This window comes from Aedes aegypti, chromosome 2, assembly GCF_002204515.2.
Source record: "Aedes aegypti strain LVP_AGWG chromosome 2, AaegL5.0 Primary Assembly, whole genome shotgun sequence".
Taxonomy (NCBI): Eukaryota; Metazoa; Arthropoda; class Insecta; order Diptera; family Culicidae; genus Aedes; species Aedes aegypti.
In genome coordinates this window covers 305,226,610-305,241,536 of record NC_035108.1, presented here as the reverse complement: position 1 = coordinate 305,241,536, position 14,927 = coordinate 305,226,610, and the positions used below count along the sequence as shown (strand labels likewise).

The 14,927-nt window shown below is 39.2% G+C and overlaps 1 protein-coding gene across 2 annotated transcripts in view; it reads right to left on the bottom strand.

Moving 5' to 3' along the window:
• LOC5573854 (DNA-(apurinic or apyrimidinic site) lyase) overlaps positions 1-14,614 on the bottom strand; it is a 50,591-nt gene extending 35,977 nt beyond the window's left edge. The window contains exon 1 of one of the 2 annotated variants that reach the window (XM_021845591.1): positions 14,385-14,614. The gene's annotated coding sequence lies outside the window, so the exon portion shown is untranslated. The remainder of the gene's footprint in view (positions 1-14,384) is intronic. The other variant, XM_001654831.2, reaches the window with a different exon arrangement.
• Between the last annotated feature and the right edge of the window lie 313 nt (positions 14,615-14,927).

Below are 14,927 nucleotides of genomic sequence, written 5' to 3'. Positions count from 1 at the left end.
ATTTTTGGTGGATAGATCGTCTCTAGTTTAGTCGATTTGCCAAATTTCAGCTTTTTATTTTATCAAAAAGTCATATAAATAATTAAGTTTACGCAAAAAATTTGCTCCCTTGCACCAATAGTTGCCGTCGTGTTCCAGTAGTGGATCAACGGATGGAAGCAGTTTTTAAAATGGATGTATAAAAATGAAGAAAAGTCCCAGAGATGATCTTTATGTTTCATTCGAAAGATATTAGTTGCTGTTGCGAGGGAAAAATGTTAAACCTATGTAAAAATTTATCATTTTGTTTAAAATTCCTTGTATCATTCCCGAACGTCTACTACTGGAGCACTAGCGCAACTACTGGAACACATGTACCAATAGTGGCTCAAGCGATTTTATGTTAAAAAATAAGTTTTATCATTCTTTTTATATTTTTCCCATATAGTAGAGGTTGAAATCTTTCTGTTGACGCCAAAAGATCTCTGCTAAGGCTTTTCGTTATTTTGTTATGATTTTTTATAGCTTAAGTAGTCCACTAATGGCACCGGCACCCTACCCCGCTAATTTGCACATCGTTCAGATTAAAAATGGTTCAACCGTCATTTAGCTCGTGGAACGGAGTGAAATGATATGGAACGCCGTGGAACGGAACGCAGAATCAAAACAAAACACTGAAAGAGGTAACCAGAAACACGTTTCTAAGGTGACTAGATGTTCAAATTAAAAATGAACCCCGATGGTTGGCATGAGATACCGTTCAAATTAGCGGGGGTGCACGGTATTTGCTTAAGATATCAGTTCAAGTGAATATTGTTCTCAATAGTGAATTTCAATATAGCGAACCGTAAGCTTTCGTAATGGATCTATATTCATACTACGTCGGATTGACCCTACAATATTTATGAACAGATACATATATCAGTCAACTTCAAATTACACAGAACGCGATTCAGTCTATCCAATTAGTGGCTGGATCAGAGTTGTAAGTCGATCGGAGACACAATTGAACGGATCAAAATTATTGTAAACTGATAAAGCTATCTCTAGTTACTATTTCTATTTCTATTCCAAAGTGCGTATTTGGAGTTTAAATATTCATTCGAAATCGAAGAGATAAAAAGGTATCGAGCTATCGAGAACAATAGTCAGAACAAACACCGTTCCTTGCAGTTGCAGACTTAGCAGCTTCAAAGCTGTAATGTATTAAATTCATAATTACAAATGGTTTCTGTTACAGTATACAGTTGCTTACATTTTCAGTGTTCTACTTCAGATTTCTCGCTGTTTGCCTTAACTGTCCCACTGTAAGTGCTATCCTGTATGAAAATTAATTCAGTTACTGTTACAACTAATCCACATGTTATTTACTAGGTTAATTCAATATGGCACGAATGGATTTACAGTTTTTTACGGACATACCTTAGTCGACTATTCAATTTACCATTTACTGCGTGGTAATTCTCAGAACACTTAACTGCGTTACCTAAGCGGACAAATTCATTTAATATATAAATCACCACAGTTATTATTCACTTTTACCGATCAGTTATAATAAATCCACCGGCTAGTGTTTCATTACACGCGGTTAACTTTCACGAAAGAACTTCTCAATAATGCTTCCACGGTTTGTTTTTCAATCTGACACTGATTCCGTTTTCTCCGTTCTGTCATTCCACTCGGCGACTACCGTTTAGTTGCGAGGGAACGGACAGTGGTCTCACCGCCGTTTCGCGGTCAACAGTGTTGCCGGTAACATCCCCCGACCCGTGAACCACTTCCGTCTCCTGAGCGACTTCATCCGACTTCGTCCTATCTCCAGAATCATCCAGAACAGCCAGCTTAACTGCTGGCCTGGCGAATACTCCTCGAGCTGTTTGCACAACCGCGCGTCGCACTTGACCGGATTTGTCTGGAAAGACTTCCAGGATTCGTCCTCTTTCCCAACTGTTCCGTATCTTCTCGTCGATTATCACGACCAGATCACCCGGCTCAAACGGCTTTACGTTCTCGAACCACTTTGTTCTTCTTGTGAGCATCGGTAGATAATACAACACCCATCGGCGCCAAAACTCGTCCATGATATTCTTGCCGATTACCCAACTGTCTCGGAGGGTGACCGACTGATCGACTGTAACTGTTGGCTGCTTAACGCCATTGGAACCGTACAGCAAGAAGTGATTTGGAGTTAACGCTTCTCGGTCAGCAGCTTCCAACGGAACGTAAGTTAGAGGACGACTGTTAACGATTCCCTCAGCTTCCAGCATTATCGTTTCAAATACTTCGTCGCTAGGATGGTGCGGACTGTCAGAAATGGCTGCCATGAACTAATGCACGAGTTCACTATTTGACGTTTTAGCGGTGCCGTGTTATTTATGTAACCATGGAAACTAGTGAATTCGGCACCGCTCAAACGTCAAACTAGTGAACTCGTGCATCGGTCCATAGCTACTTTCACTGACTTTACCATCCTCTCCCATGGTCCTCCCATGTGGGGAGCAGCGGGAACGTTGAAGTGCCACTGCGTGCAAGCATTGGTAAACGTAGAGGCACAGTCTCCGTTGATTGCCTTGATCCTTTGCATCTCTTCTGTTAACTGACGGTTGGCCCCTATGATGTTAGTGCCGTTGTCTGAAAAGACCTCGAGTGGAGCACCTCGTCGGTTGACGAATCGTCGAAATGCCATCACGCAGGACTTCGTTGATAGACTGTGTGCCAACTCCAAATGAACTGCTCTAACTGTAAGGCAGGTGAACAGACATATCCACCGCTTGACAATACTGTGGCCGACTTTCACTTCGAAGTGACCCATATAATCCACGCCTACATACGTGAATGGCCGGATGAATGGAGTCAGGCGAATCTTTGGAAGTGGTCCCATCAACGGTGGTGCTGGAGTTGCCTTCTTGATCTTACAGTACTGACAACTGCGACATACGCTCCGCACTACTGTTCGCATCCTCGAAATGTAGAACTTTTGCCTTAGTTCGTTACAAACCATCTCACTGTTGGCGTGAAGGAAACGCTGGTGAAACTGAGCACAAGAAGGTACGTGATTCTGTGGCTTCTTGGCAATACTACTGGATGCTTCGTATCGTAGGAAATGTTAGGAGCGTGTTCGATTCTTCTCCCGACCCGTAAGACTCCTTTGTCATCCAAAAATGGAGACAGCGCACGAATCGAACTTGCCTTCGTTACATTCTGCCCTTCGCTCAACAATTTTGAATTTCTTCAGCATATGTTTGTGCTTGTGCTTGACGCCACAGTGTTCGCTCTGCTTCTATGAACTCACTTTGGCTCAGTATTCTGAGGGGCATTCTGTCGCTTGACGCGTGCTTCCATACTGCTACAGCTCGATGAACGTATGCTACTGCACGTAGTAGTCCAGTTTGAAAAACGCTGTACATCTACCACTTCCTGAACTGTACGATGGACTGAAACGAGACGTATTTCTTCACATTCTGCGTCTGATTCCAATGTAGCTAATGATCGCTCTGTTGGCCACTGACTGTCCGGATCTTGCAGGAATGCTGGACCTTGATACCAACGACAGTCTGGATATGATAGACCTGCGCTCCATTTTGTAGCATCGTCCGCCACATTCTCACAAGAAGGTACGTAGCGCCATTCATCCACACTGGTGAGCGACAGAATTTCGCCGACGCGAAAGGAAACCATCAAATTGTGAACTGTGCCAGCTTCATGTCATTCGTGCTTACAGGTAGGCTTAATCCGCGAATGAATGTCTTGCGGATTTGTTTTCTTGTGAAATTTGTGAATCCATTTCTTAGTAAATTACTGAACTAATTTCTATTAAGATTTCGACATAATTCCCAAAGAATTGTAGAACTCTTTTAGACTTCTTTCTTGTAAAACTATTGTTGAGCTTCTTTCATAAGGTAGATCAAAGATCTCTTCAGGCTGATTTCTCCAGAAAAATAAATTCAGCTGATCTGTCGGGAATTGGGCCCACATTTAAGTTTCAAAACTTTACCAGAACTTTTATAAAAAAAAAACAACAAATAGATTCCAGTTATTCTGTCAGAAATGTCTGTGCAATATTCACCTGAATTCTTCTAGGAAGTGAGCAAAAAAAAAAGGTTGCATTAATCAGAGATGCATTTGAACGCGTTCTGTTCAAAGCTTGTGCTCACGAGAGCTGTGTTCAAGTTCAAACAATTGGCGTTGTTTGATCACAGTGCTCTGTTCATCTCGTGGCAACCGTTACCGTCATTCATTGTTCCACTCGACATGCGAATCAAACAATTCCATACAAAAATAATCTTATACATCATTGATTTATTCGTGGAAAGGTAAAGTCCTATGGGATAATTGCTTTTTTTAATTAATTCTTGATCTAGAATCATACATCTCAATACTGACAGGACGCCTGAAAATCGACGAAACAAGAGGGGCCTAATGGTAGCGGTGTTCAAGACAATACCTATAATATCCTTCATTCCAGATCCATATTCCGGAGTTCCATTGAATGGCTGCCGATGTAATCGATTGCTCGTCAATGCATTCCGTCAAGATAGACGAATCTTTAGAAAATATCAGTATTTGTCAATAAAAATGGACTAAACAAGGTTGCCTTTTTATATTACCCGTTGAAAACTCGACGTTATTTTTGAAAACGGACACGACATTTATTGCATCACAATTTTTTTCTATCTTTATTAACGAGAGTTTTAGCCCTGGGCTAGTTCATCTCGGGCAATACGAATTATTTGCATCCACTATATGTTTTTGCTCTGTAATCGATCTCACTTTTGAATAAAGCTTATGGGGCTTTGCATTGATTTGATTTTGTATGGGATTTTGTCTTCTACTGGCCTTGTTGTTTACAAATTTTCTGGAAGAGTGAAAGAGAGCGCATGATTTTTGTACAGGGTCCCATACGCTATTCATCTTCTACGGATCTGACCTCGGTATGTACAGTTACCTCTCCCTTACTCGATATTGAAGGAATCATCGAGTTAGGGAGGTATCGAGTTACAGAACACAAAACCAGTGCAACTGTGATCCAAGGGACCATCGAGTTAGCCATGAAAACCAACTTTCACTATGGTTCTCTAACTCGATATCGAGATACGGAATATCGAGTAAGCAAAAGTTAACTGTACTGTCTTCCGATTTTCGACGATCGAGGGCATAGAGTACATATGTGCTTGCCACATACTTATGTAAAAATGATTAATTTACTAGGCTAACTTTAAGTTAATAACTGTGGAAGTGCTCGTGCTTCTTCTTCCTGGCGTTACGACACAACTGTAATAGAGCCTGCTTCTTAGTATTCCTATTAGCTATCTGGGGCTCCGATGTAAAATCAGGATCTTCCAGGAGATTCTTGAACAACCTATTGCTGTATCTAACAATTGTAACAAAGGTGGTGGCAAATGCATTATCCTTCCGCGTATGTTCCAAAATTTCTTATGAAATTAAAAACTATGAAATTCCTAAAAACACTATTTTAATACGCTTTTGACGTATAAGAGTGAGGTAATAGTTTTGCAAACTCTATTTTGAAAACTCAAAATTGGCGTTTGCCAGACAACTTTAATTGTTATGAATATGTAGGAAAAATGTTTTGAATTAAAATCTTGACAAATCTTTCATCATCTAGGCGACAGCAAGTCAGCTATCATTTTCCAAATTTTCAGAAACATAACCTAACTTTTATTCGTCAATTATTTCGTCGCTCATATTTGATTTGCAGTTTGGCGACAATGAATGGTCGTTATCTGGACCATTTGGATGACCAATTTGACCAAAATTTCAGGGCTGTAGTATAGAAGGCACAATCTACCCAGTGCCTGCATCGACACCAAAATATGATCACAAAATTTCAAAAAGAAATTAAATTCTTTAACTGAATTTTAAAAAGAAACTAAGATGTTTAGCTGAATTCTGATGACAGCTGTTGAGCAGCTCTATAAGAGATATGAACTTACACAGAACAAAACGAACTCTATGTTCAAAATAAATTAAATATGTTGATCGTAATTATAGTCCCTTACTGGAGAAAAAATGCTGCTTAATCTCTTATCAATAATCCTTACAACAGTATAACTAATTAAAAATAGTGTATTAGTCTATTTTTCATTAAAATTAACAGTCTTAGAAATATCAGTATCTATCTTTTGTGACAATAACTCAGCCTTTTTTTTAGAAAGAAGAGAATATCCCTGATAAAATACTTGCAGCTATGATGCCAATAAGCACCGAGATGAATTAATCTCAGGCTGGAAGTGTCGTTAATAAAGATAATAATGATAATGACAATAAGCACGACAAAAGAATACACAGATCGGCCAAAAGAAAGTAAAATCTCTGATAAAGATAAAAGTGGGGGAATATTAACCAACAGAATATTTCGAAAAAAAAAACAACAAAAATTTAAGGTCCGATTTTCCACGCCGTTGCTTGCCAGCTTACATCACAGATGCATACATATAAACCATATGTGATATTGTCTGTTTCATGGCCAACAAAACACGCCGCCAACAATAGAGGTAATAAACTATAGAGGAAGAAGGTCGCTGGCGTCGCTGCAGGAACATCTTTTGCTGGCGGAGATTGGCGGGGCTATAAATGTCAACGCGAAAAAGTATGCAGTTTGACACTTATGTACAGTCACCCCACAGTTATGGATAGCACACAGATATGGATCAAAGTTGGCTTAAACGGAGAATATATCATCCAATAGAGCTGCAATTACGCAGAACACATTTTATCTACGTGAACCATAAATCTGTACAGCATTGCAATCAATCATAACATCTTCTAGTATATTTTATTCGTTCGTATGAAATAAAATGTTATCCGTATTCATAGAATCGTTGATTCATAACTGTGGGGCATTGAAACCCGTACCACAGTTATGAATCAACAATAAGACGATTCCGACAGAAACGCCGGAACGTATACTTTCACTAACACACCATTCGTTTACTTCACAGATAAATTGCTTTTATAGTATTTTGATCCATAATATGAGTCGATTTGATCCATAATACGGACCCTCCTGTTCCACTGATCCACATCTGTGGGATGGACAACGTTTGAAATTTCTATCGAAATCGACACTTTCTCGTAAATAATCGCGATTTTATATGTGTTTTCTCGAAAACAACTATATTCGGCATAGCCAGGCGGGTAATTTTGTTTTGTACAAGGTCACCATGATTTGTAATCATATTTTATTCTAAAAATTGACCCTTAGCTGATCCATAACTGTGGGGTGACTGTACCCGACATGTATCTGAGCGAGAACAAAGGGAACTGCAGCGACATTCGTCCTCTATAGTTTTCTATTTCTATTCCGCTAACTTTTCAAAAGACCGATACAATCGTCGCCAGAAAACAAATCAAAGGAAGTGATTTTCCGTTATGTTGGTAAGACTGGTAAAACGTCGAATTCGCAGCGACTGGTTGGCTGGCGACGATTTTGGCGACGATTACAAATCGTCGCGTCCGATAAGGTGCAAAATTTCAATATTTATGAGCATTTATCGCAGTTTCTGATTGGTCAAACTAACAAATGCAATTGTTAGGACGCAGTCATTGCCTAGCGAACGAATCCTTCTATTTCTATTGGTTCCTTGTATGGTTTAAAATTTAGGGAACAGTAGGTTGTTAGGCTTAGGTTCCCTATCCACTTGATGGAGCTGCCATCTTAGGTATAAATTCCGTTGAAGAGCATTTGGTATTCAATCACTGTGCCCGCAGGCTACAAGCTGAAACGGCTTGTGGTCTTGCGGACCCGTAGAAGCATGAGGTAATTGACCTGTGAGAATCAGAGCTATGTTACGTTGGGTGCTCCTTCCAGATTGTCTACTCGCAAATTACTACTGTACTAAAATATAGATAGATTGTATGGTGCAACTATAGAGTAGACTGGCCCTTAAACAAAAAAGTTGTAAAATTCAACGGGGCACCCCCTAGATATGTGCCTTAGAGTAAGAAAAAAGCTCACTCAAAATTTCAACTCATTTGGTTGCTCCCCCAGCTGGCGCATTCAATTCAATGTTTGTATGGAATATTCGTCTCAAATATATTGAAAATTGACCCTATGTCACTGTTTCGTCCCGTACACTAGTTAATCGCGTTCAATTGAGCCCAGAATGACAAATTCACTAGTTGATATGCTAATGAACATAGTTGCCGAAGGTTGTATCTGGATTTAAGCTCATTTTCATTAAGCTTTCAGTTGTTGAAAGTTAGGCTTAGATCAGCATTCCCGTATAATCACACACGTGCATGCACCTTGTGCCGCAGCTCGCCCAGCGTCATAGGTGGCTATGATGCGCTTAGTGGCTACCTGAGAGAGACTCGCGAAGAGGAAAAATATCAACGTCATATGCAGCCCAGATTCCCCTCTCACGAAACGTCAAATGCAGCCCACCGTTTTTATGGCTGAAAAAGTGATAAGTATTGTGTTCAAAGTAAACTGTTATTAAAAACCTCAGTCGGAGGAGCAGTTTTTTCCAAAGTTGCTGATAAATCTAAGCAGAAGATTAATTATTTCTAATGTCTGCTACGTTTGCTGGCATGAAATTTCACTCAAATGGCTATTTATGATTCGATGTGATGCAAACTTAATCATTTTTTGCTGAGAGGTTCATGTGAGGATTTGAACAGCATGCGCATAATTGGTATGCGCATGCGCATAATTGGTACGCGCATGCGCATAATTGGTATGCACAAAGTGGAATAAGAAAAAAACTCAGCAATCACAGAAAAAGAAGACCGTCTTCGCGAGTCTCGTCTCAGGTGGCTACCACCCAGCTAAGTTGAAGGAATACTAAGGGCGTGAACCATTTGGGGTCTTCGTTTAACTTTTGGTTAAAATTTGACAGTTCGGTAGTTATTTCCCCTCCGGTTGAAAATAACCCTGCTGTTGAGCATGGTTGATTTTGACACTTCGATAGTTATTTCAAATTCTGCACAGTAGGCGGCCAGAAGTGCGACAGAAAAAATATTTTGTTTTTGTTTTTATAATTTTTGCGAATATCAGAACGATGGAAGGCAAGCATCAGAAAGCGAAAAAAAGTATTATTAAAATTATTGTTGTCTAGGTATGCTTTTATAACTAATTTTACTCTTACAGTGAGTGACATCGAAGTTTCGTACTTGATCAGTGGCCGCATAAAACACAGCCATTTGTTCACGAGTAAAAATTACGATAAAAAGGAGGCCTGGCGGTAAGTGTTCATATGGTAGCGTTAACACATTTTACCTAATATTATTAACTTTCAGCACCATACAAGAAACATCAGGACTCCAAAACTATTCCATAGAGCAAATTAAGTCCAAATGGAACAACCTGGCCAAAAAGTACAAGGTAATCTGAATGTCATGGCTGGTGAATAAGTCAGCATTAATTATTACCTTTTTTCTAGAAACTTATCGCACCCCCAACAGGAGGCTCAACAGAGAACGCTGAACTGAGAGCGGATCAGTGGGTACATTTTAATAAAAGGCATCAGTTCATGTCCACTCAGCATACATGCTATCCTCCGTTGGTTGTCAACAGTAACGGCGATGTAATCAGAAACTCACAGAGAAAACCGAAGCCGGAAGTAAGTGAAGGAATCGACAATTTAAGTGATTGCATTGTTTTTGAACCAGAGCCGGAAGTCGATGGCCTGAACGGAAACGCGCAGGAGACAGCTGGCAATGATGAAAACTTCAACATAAGTGAATACATTATGTTTGATCCGGAAATATCGTCTTCTGATGAGCCGTACCAATGGCAACGTCTTCGCCTGTAGCTGGTCCTTCAGGATACCGACGAACCCGTAACAGCCCTGGTACAGAAGAGCCGGAAAATATGATGCAGTCGCAGAAAAAACGAAAGAAGCGTTACTCCCAACAGGACATGTTCGAGTTTTTCCGCAGAGAGTCGAAACGAAAGCGGAAAGAAACCAAAAATTGTCTTATGCTGCTAAAGTCGATAGCAGAATCACAGAACATCTCCGTTCCTTCATTCGACAACTCCAGTTCCTCGGAATCGGAATAAGTCTTTAAAATTCGAATTTTCAAACTGTTTTTCTAAATGAATTATTGGAAATAAACGAATCGAACTGTATACTTTTTATTTCTTTATTATCAACTAAAAAGTCCGCTTACATCAATATCAATTATTCATAGAGTTGTACAATACTATGTTTTCCAGTTTGTTTAAAAGCTCTAAACGAAAAGCTATCCCTTCACCTGTGTCGGAAACGGGTTGAAAGTCCGCTTCATTCCGAATGTTTTGTGTTTGTTCTTCTACGTCCAGATCAGCTTCCATTATGTCATTCATATCCACACAGATATTATGTAGAACGCAACATGCAACGATTGTTCTTATGCTATTTTCTATTTTCAGTTCTAATTCTTTATTAAAAATACTTCTACATCTGTTTTTCATCCGTCCAAAAACACATTCGACAATATTGCGCGCTTTACTGTGAAGATTATTAAATCGCTTTTTCATCGCTGGAAGTCTTTGTCCACCTGTTTCTTTGAATGGAGTTATTATAGCAATTGGGCTCAAGCTGCATGGATAACCACTGTCCCCTAGCAGGTAGTATCCAGGAGGAGGATACAATCTCTTATAGTATAACGAACTGTTATACAGTACTCGTGTATCATGAACACTACCTGGGTAACCTACGCAAATATCTAGAAATTTGTAATTACTGTCACAAACTGCCTGACACTGGATCGAATAGGTCAATTTGCGATTGATGTACTGGTCATGTAAAGCAGTCGGACACTGAATACGAATGTGGGAACCATCAATCGCCCCTACAGCTTTGTCGAAGATCGGTGTTCTGGCTCGATTACAAAATTTATAGACAATGTTTGCTAATTCCTCTTCTCGCGGATATTTGATGATTTGTTTCATCAAAATGTTGATTATGAAATTCAACATGTTGTCACAGATCCTCTTCGTTGTGTTTCTAGGAACATTAAACACTGCGCCAACCACCCGACGACTGGTTCCAGTAGCCAACCAGAAAAGGAAAACAGCTACATCTATTTCCGTTTCCCATCCAGATCGCTTTTCCGGAACTAGCTGGCAAATTCTTTGAAAAACGGCTGCTGATACTCTGAGGTGCTCTTTTATCGCGACAGGGTTAAAGTTCAAAATCTCCGTCATTACTCTGGATCCAGGACATTTTACAGCATATTTTACTCCCTGAAAACAAAACCATATCAACAAATCAATCAATAAAATTTCATTTTAAAACAAATCAATTAAACTTACGGTTCTGGGAGATGGCATCATGCAATGTAAAAAAAATTCCGCTGTGTTATCTTTTGGCTTGAAGAAATACAAAAACATCACGAAAATCAACAAAATTACTTCGTTGGAAATCATTTTGCTTTTTTGAAACTTTTCTCAATTTTGCTTTTTTTGGATTGAACTTTATTTGTCGAGTAACATTCAAAAAGGACTTATCTATATTCGTTTCTACAGGGTAAATATTTTGAGTTTTACGAAATTTATATTAATTAATTTAGGCAAATCAATTAAATTAATAATTTTTTGAAGCATACTTTATCTAATGAAGTGTTGATTTGTGTTCAAAAACTACTATAAATTATACATGGGCTAAAAAAATAAATAGTGCAAAACGTTCATAAGTGCTTCTGAAATGCTATGCGAGACTTTAGAAATGACTCACTTCAAATAACCACCCATCTGTCAAACTTCCAAATGGGTCGAACCCAAAGTTATTTTTCTACCGTTTGAGGGGAAATAACTACCGAACTGTCAAATTTTAACCAAAAGTTAAACGAAGACCCCAAATGGTTCACGCCCTAAGCAATATTGCAAATCTACTTCAGATAGTTAAAACACCAACTTTATCAATTTTAATCATCATACAACCTTCTACAATATTGTTCGTTATAGTATCAAGTAGTGTTTTTGACATTCTGGGTTCAATTGAACGCGATCAACAATTTTTCTGACTCAAACAGTAGATGATGTGCTGTTTCCTATATGTTGGAGCTGAAAATCCCCTATTAACTTCAAATCAATTGCGCCAGCTCATGGAACGACCAAATGAGCTGAAACTTTCAGGAAGTCTTCCTCTAACCTCTAACAACTTTATTTTTCTTCCATACTAAGGTGGGCCAGTCTACTATAGAGTCAAAGTACGTAATTGGGTGCATGAAAGATCACGACTCCTTGAGCAATCTAGTAATCGTATGCTTGTTCAAAAAGCTGAACACGAACACGAGAGCAATCGAAGGAACATTTGCGAACGCTCACAGAACACGAGTGTTCAAAATGCATCTCTGGCATTAAATAATATAAACCAGGGATCATGCACAAATTACGTCACGCTTCAAGGGAGGGTCAAACCAAGCGTGACAAGCCTTACAAATTTTTTGGAAGACTCATACAAAAAACATGACAAAGGGGGGGGGGTGTCAAAAAAAGTAGAAATTTAGCGTGACATAATTTGTGTACCATCCCTAAAGCATTCTTCTTCTTCTTCTTTCTGGCGTTACGTCCCAACTGGGACAAAGCCTGCTTCTCAGATTAGTGTTCTTATGAGCACTTCCACATTATTAACTGAGAGCTTTCTTGGCCGAATGACCATTTTTGCATATGTACCATGCCCACACAGTTACGGATCACCCGCAGTGACGGATCACTTTGGCTTTCAACATCGGATAACTCGCTCAAAACATAAACGTTAAGGTAAAACATATTTTTCCCATGTTATATTATTTGTCTTCTACCATTTGTAATGTTAAGCACAACATTCAACCGATAAAGAACGGTGCATTTGACAAATGTTTAGTTGGTACCACATGTACCACACAGCTATCATTATATGGTCGTTTTCTGTAAGAAGTGCCGTCAGCATTCATAAGCTCCCACAGGCGGTAAAATTCAAGGGGGTGGCATGAGCCAATATTTACCAACCCAACATCAATTCAACATGGCGTCCAGTTTGGTATTCAGTAGCACTTTTCTTCTGCTCGGGATATCTCATCGCTTTCGTAGAACTGTCTGACCAGCGTAAGTGTTTCTTCAGAGTAGAAGCATTAACCTAAGAATGCTAATGTCGCTTCTGTTCGTGTTACCAACATCTAGTTTGCCACGCGCTGACAACTTGCGTACCGGTGCTCAAAGTGTCAAATAAATTTTAAAATCATCCACTACAACATGGCATCGAACAAACAATGAAAAGATACAGTTAAAGGTGATAATAAACTAATTCAGTTTTGTGAGAACAGCGCCATTAGCGTTCTACTACTAATATTTCTATTACCTGCATACACAAAAAACACTTTCAAATCCCTACTTTTCTTAAATACTTTCTAAACTGCAAAACCAGTCATATTGTATATTGCAATACCAAATTATCTCTGATTTATGCATAAAAATTGAGAAACAAGAAAATCAAAAACAAATTCCGGATAATCGAGTCCGACCTGTAGTGACTTTTTAGTGACCAGTAGTAGATTCCGGCGAACAATTTCTTCGAAGAGAAGAAATTTTCTTCCATTCCATTCACCAGCAAGAAAATTGTCTCTTTTCGAAGAAAATACGCGCCGGAATTCGCCTACAGTGACCTAGTCACTAAAATGTGACTCGCTACCTGGCCTGCTGAAGAACAAACTTTCAGCTTCCTTGACCTTGTTAAAAGTTTCAAACTAATAGGTTATCGTCACAAATAAATAAACATACATACATAAATAACTGAACAAATCTGCGTAGAAGCTCCTTGAGGAACTTTTGTAGGGATTCCTGGAATTTCTTCAAAAACTCTGACATAATCCTTTAGACAATTTGTTCTAAGAACTCCTGTAGGAATGTTTGGAAGATTTATTAAATTAACTTCTGGAAAAAATGTCGGAAAACTGGATTTCGGTTAAAATACAGAGAGAAATTAAGAATAGCATTTTGAAAAATTTTCTATTCAAATATTTTGAATCAGAATTCAAAAAGAAGAAGCACAATAATGACTTTAGAAACCAATTTAAGTAAAAAAGAGACTTTAAGAGACCTTCCATATAAGTAGATAACAAGTTCCCGAAAAGAGACCTGCAACAGTGAGAAGCGTGGCTCTCCTTCATAAATTCAAAATTACGCGGATGAGGTACCTATCTTCAACTAATTAATTTCTATACAAGCTTTGCGATATAAATTTATTTTTGCGACAGTCTTTTATGCATCTGCGATTTTTGTGACTGGCTGAACAATTTCGCTAAAAATCCGCGACTGTTTGAACAGCCCTGCAAGTCCCTGAAAAATAACTTCTTTCCGCCTTTTTTGGGACTCCGCCACAGGGCAACAACTTTTCTGCGTCCAAGCCAAAAAGCGGATCCATTTTTGTTTTCGACACAACACAATCTAAAACGCCGATTTTCGGCCAGTGCAAACTTACCTCGTTATTTTTCAGCGACAGGAATATGTTGCTTTGCACTTAAATCCACAGTATTTTCACTTTTCAGCTTCAAAATCGGCTAAATTTGCACGCGCGTTTCGAGATTCGGCTGCAGTGATTTTCTACGAGTTAACTTTTTTCCCCTTCGGCTGAAACGCTGTTGGTGGCAGAGGCTGCAGATGCCGGTTGAGAGAAAAAGGCGCGTTCAAAACGAAAAAGAAAAATGCAAGTGAGAGCCGCTCTGTCTGACTGACAGATCGTTTGGGTAGCCATATTTTATAACAGTTAGAAAATGAGTGATTGAGCAAGCTTGAGTGACCCGGTGAGTGATTATTTTTCTTCTGTTCAGTGACGTGCGAAGGGGGCGACAAAAATGGATTGTTTTGCTTCGTTCATGTTCACAGATGGTCAAAACGGCTGGCGCTAATATATAGTTTCTCCGATTGAGCTGAAATTTTGCACAGTTGTTATGGGATCTAAATGCAACCCAAAAAGTGGACTGGAGCGAGAATCTAAATGTTGTCCCACACTGACAAAACTACT